Source organism: Rhinopithecus bieti, unplaced genomic scaffold (genome assembly GCF_001698545.2).
Source record: "Rhinopithecus bieti isolate Rb0 unplaced genomic scaffold, ASM169854v2 scaffold_1380, whole genome shotgun sequence".
Classification (NCBI taxonomy): domain Eukaryota; kingdom Metazoa; phylum Chordata; class Mammalia; order Primates; family Cercopithecidae; genus Rhinopithecus; species Rhinopithecus bieti.
In genome coordinates, this window is record NW_016803492.1 from 726,306 (window position 1) to 732,041 (window position 5,736).

Genomic DNA, 5,736 nt, shown 5'->3' on the forward strand with positions numbered 1-5,736 from the left:
CCAGACTTCAGCAACCACCACCCTGATCAATCAGCAACTGTCAACATTGAGACAAGACCCTCCACCAAAATTTTTCCATGTCACTAAAGGCTTACATGGTAGGGAGCATTTTTTAGCAATGAAGTATTTTAAATTAAGGTATGCACATTTTAGGCATGATGCTATCGAACATTTAATATAATATAGTATAGTGTAAACATAACTTTTTACATGCACTGCAAAAACAAAAAATTCATGTGACTCGTTTTATTGTGATACCCACTTTAATGTGGTGATCTGAAACTGAATCTACAATATCTCAGTAGTATGCCTGTAGTCTATTCTGGTATTATTGAGTTTGCAGTTATCTCTTAGAAGGTAATGTGGAGTATGAGGTTGGGATTTGAGTGAAAAGTTTAGTCTAAAGATAAAGACCTTTAGACGACTTTCTTAGAGAAGTACTGTTGAGAGATGAGGGACCCAAGGCCTGAGATTTAAGGCAGTGGTCCCCAACCTTTTTGGCACCAGAGACTGGTTTCATGCAAGACCATTTTCCATGGACTAGGGAGGGGGTTGATTCAAGGACGTATTGTACACTTTATTTCTATTATTATTGCATTGTAATATATAATGAAATAAGTATACAATTTACCATGATGTTGGATCAGTGGGATCCCTGAGCCTCTTTTCCTGCAGCTAGATGGTCCCATCTGGGGTTGATGGGAAACAGTGACAGATCATCAGGCATTGGATTTTTATAAGGAGTGTACAACCTAGATCCTTCGCATGCACAGTTAACAATAGGGTTCACGCTCCTATGAGAATCTAATGCTGCTGTTGATCTGACAGAAGGCAGGGCTCATGCAATAATATAAGAGATGGGGAGCCATTGTAAATACACATGAAGCTTTGCCAGCTCACCTGCCGTTCACCTCCTGCTGTGAGGCCCTGTTCCTAATGGGCCACGGACTGGAACCAGTGGGGGAACCCTGATTTAAGGCATACCAAAAGTTACAAGGTAAAAGTGAGGAGGGACAAATTAAACTTATTCAAAAACTGTTCTGAAATAAGTAGAACTTATTTCAGAAAATTTCAGTCAGGGAAAAGTAAAACTTGTAGAGAACATATACTGAAAAGGCTGGAAAGGGAAGGAATACTTGTAGATGTGATATGCCTCATTGTGAATGAGATGCCTCCCTTCCACATTTATTTCTTCCAGAAATGCAGGAAATCAAGGTTGCAAGTTTGAAGATTTAATTTTAAGAGAAAAAAAGATGTATTTCTCTAAGAATGGGGATGAGGGATACTAAATTCAATATAGGCACACACACACACAAACCATTTTGTGAGATAGGAATGAGTAAATTTGTTCATTTATTCATTAATTCAGCCCATGCTTATTATTGTGCTAAGTATATATCAGCCCAGGGGGAGTCCAGGGATAAATGAGACAGTCTTCTCCTTATCATATTATCTGGTGAAGGAGGTAAATGTGAAATTAACTGGTGACTCTCGCTATAAATAACAAAATATTCTTCTAAGCCAGTTATTCCTGTGGTCCCCAGATCAGCAATGTCACCAACAACTGAGAATAAGTTAGAAGAGCAAATTCTTGAGCCCACTCCAGTCCTACTAAATCAGAAACTCTAAACCAGTTAATGGTGTGTTAAGCCCTCCAGGTAATGCTGATAAATGCTCAAGTTTGATAGCCTCTGCTCTAAGAGAATTGAAAAGGTAAGGCCAATTACAGGGTGTGGGTGGAGTGGGGATTGAGAGGTCCTCGGGGGGCAAACCATGTATGGCTTTCAAGGTGTATGTAGGAAGAATTTACTTATGGTATCTGTGTATGGATGGGGAAAAAAGGTGGAAAGTATCATAAATGCATTTTAATATTGGCCTTTTGTACACATTTGCATTGCATTTCTTGACTATGTCGTGAGGGACTCTAAATTTGGGCATTGTCATTGGTGAAAGGGCAGGGAGGGAGGGGGTGAATAGTGGGGAGATTAGGTAGCAAGTAGAATCTTGAAATTTCTTCAAAACACACTACAATTAGTCACTATATATCCATGGATCACCAGCCTAACACAATGACATCTTCACAATATTCAAGGCCATTATTTCTAGGATATTATATTAAATAGCTTATTATATTACATTTATTTATTTTTATATATCTTTAAATGCAGATAAGGTAAAGTGAAACATAATGAGTATGATCACAGTTACAAAAATGCCAACATAGTTCCTTCTTCTCTGTCATTTCTTCGTTTATTTCCCTTGATTTTCTTTTTACTTCCTAACTCCTTTCATTTTCCAAGGACTGTTCTCTGACCTATACATTTCTCTTTCTACCATCGCTTCTTAAATGGCTAGTACCTGTTCAAGAATTTTATGAGCCTTTAAATATTAGCTATTTTTATGTATATTCTTTTAAGAGTATTTTTGAGAGTCTAATGCTCTTTATAATAATCAAAGCTTCTGAAATCTCATAGGATGCAGTCTTTGTTTGCTTCCAAATGTACACACTTTTATTTAATCACTTCTCTATAGCTAGCAACATGTGACTAGGGCCTCAGATGAGAGATTGTATATTCTGATTTTGCTTTTTTGCCCTTAGATTGATTTCCACTTCTTTCTCCCACCCATATAGACTTCTTACATTTTAAATCCGTTTCCTTGCCTGAGCTAAGAAGATGTACTTACTTGTTCACATATTCATTAATGCTCTAGTGTTGACTGGTTTCTAGACAGAACCTGACCTTCAACGTATTCTGTGTGTTGGTCTCATCTGTCCCAGTGTAATAAATCCTGACCATACTCAATTCCCAGTATAATCTCTCTGGCTCTGCAACTTGGTATTTCCAAACGGATATCATTTTAAACTGAACACATGCAAATTAAGCTTCTCATTTTATTCTTCAAATTTATTACCCAAATTCTTGGTCAAATTTTGTTTCCAAGCATCTAGGCTTAGAACTTTTGACGCATTTAAACCTTCTTATCAATCTACTTAATAAATCCTGTTTCTTGGATATGCCCAATCACTCTTCCCCTCAAAAACACTGTCTTTTACTTCCGTCTCTGTGCTTAATTTCTAACTATTTCCTTTATGTGGAAGTCTCTGTCTTCACCTCCATCAGTTTTATTCTTAGGATCCTTCAGATTCAGATTCAGCTTAATTTTCATTTCCTGACAAGAAATGCCCAGTTGACTTAATATTTGCAGATTTCACTTTAAAATTTTCAAATGACTTTCTTGTATGACTTAATACATGAACAACATATTTAGGTATAAATTCTCTTCTATGGTTTTTAACAGTTCACCATATATATCTTATTTCCACAACTAATATATAAGACACTTAAGAACACAGGCGGATGGGTTATCATTATTATTATTGCTACTATTGTTGTTACATTTAGTGCTAAACAAATTAAAATAATTAAGCATCCAATCATTGTTTAGTAATTGATGATTTATTTAATCATCACTTAAAAGGATTTTTAAGTGATTTTGCTTTGCTCCAAATTAATAGTATATATAGCAACAAGGAAATCAGGTTTTTCTCTTAGATACGGGTTTGCATCCCAGCTCAAGCATTTTCTAGCTTTGTGAATTTGAGTAAATTGCATAATCTCACTAAACCACAGTATTTTTATTAGTAAAAATAGAAATGCATAGAAACTTTCTCAAAGGTTATGGGTTGTCATGAGGATGAAATTTTGTCTTAGAAGAGTTTCTGTCATAGGAAGCCTCAACATGCCATGGCAGCTATTATTTGTATCATTATTTGCTGTCATTAAAGAATACAGAACAATATTAAAAGGAAAAGCAATAATTTAAAATCAGGACTAGCAAGAACACAAATAGACTGGGGGACATAAAATCTGAAGGATATGTAGATATGCAATACTAGAGTGGCAGCTTATGGGACTTTCCCACTAAGTTCATCCAGTCCTTCTTCATAGTGAAATGACTGGAGAGAATTGATGATTCTGGCGAGAGCGCACATGGCTTTTGGACAGCCTAAGTTTACCCTGGCTGTGTGCCCAGGTCTTGGATTAGAAAAAGGCCATGCTGATATAGCTTTTGTTTATTTATAAAATTTAACAAACATCTTTTGAATGCCTACTATAGGCAAAATCTGAAATGATGCCATGAATAAGTGCGTTAACATCTCTCAGTCTACTTGATCACTGAATAGACATCCTATTGGGCTTTATTTTGACATATTCTTGGCCTGTGGAAAACAAATACCCTATCCTTGTGTCACTATTGCTTTTCTTTTCTAGCATCGACTTTATCTTAAGCACAGGCCAGAGTAGAACTTTACGGCTTATCATTTCTGTAGAGTAACCACATAATTTCTGCATGTTCCTAACATCCTAGTCTTTTCCCCTCCACCATATGCCAACAATCACACCCCAACTCCAACCATCTGCCCTTAAAGTGCCTTTGGTTTATCGTGGGTTTCACCAGATATAACCAATATTTCCTATCAGAATTGTCCACTGATACCATAACTCATCTACTCACTATGAATGCGATTTTGCATATTTTCTAAGCCAGATGATTATAAATTCAATTATACAGTCTTTCAAACCTATTAAAGCCCAATGGTTCCACAATCATTTTAGTGGAGAACAGCATAGCTCTCCAACTGGCTGTTTTGCTGACAGCAACACAAATGCACTAGCTACTTGAAGAGTTCCTTCATGCTTATTCTTCTTCAGGGCTGGCAAAATCCAGATTCATCAAATTTAGTTCAACTTTGAGATTCTGCTTGACTCACTGGACACTTTGCTCTTTTTAAGAGCCTTTGGTTTATTGCCCAGGCTTTCTGAAGGATGTCTAGTAAACAGAGAGAAAAAGATGTGTGCATTTTAAGTATTGATTAGAAAACTGAAGAGTGAAGGTTACCCCCTCTTTATCTGGGGCCATGCTACTGTACTGAGGAACAGCCATGTACATGCTAATTCAGGGCCTCATTTCCTCTACTGAACTGGAAGATAAAAGGATAGTCTCAAGCTCAGTAGAACAAGGAAGTTAGACAAGGATCATTTAAAACATTGAAGGGTTATTTTCAGAGTAAGGCGACTGAATTAAGATTAAAGCTCCAGTCAGTTAGAAACTTCTGTAACATAACCAAACCCAGTGAGAGAGATACCAGGCAAACTCAAATGTGGTTTCAGTTTTATCTACATCTCCAGTTCAGTTATGTGTTTATTAGTTCATTGAACATACTTTAATCTGCACTGTTTACCAAATTAATTTCTATTAATTAGTAATTACCTTTTATATTGAAGTTGCAAATACGTATATTTTTCAAAGTCAAATAGTTCTGTAAAGTTAAAATAAAAATTATGATAATCCCATGTTGCTCAATCCCATCTATATTTCTGCTTTCAGGAAGCAACCACTTTTACCTCTTTAAAAATTTTCTTATTGGTAGTTAACTCCATATTTCCAAGTAATATAGATATTTCTTTATTTTTTTAGATAGCTATTTTCATTAAAAAATACTTTCACTGGTGTATAAGAATGCTTGTGATTTTTGCACATTAATTGTGTATCCTGAGACTTTGCTGAAGTTGCTTATCAGCTTAAGGAGATTTTGGGCTGAGACAATGGGGTTTTCTAAATATACAATCATGTCATCTGCAAACAGGGACAATTTGACTTCTTCTTTTCCTAACTGAATACCCTTGATTTCTTTCTCTTGCCTGATTGCCCTAGCCAGAACTTCCAACACTA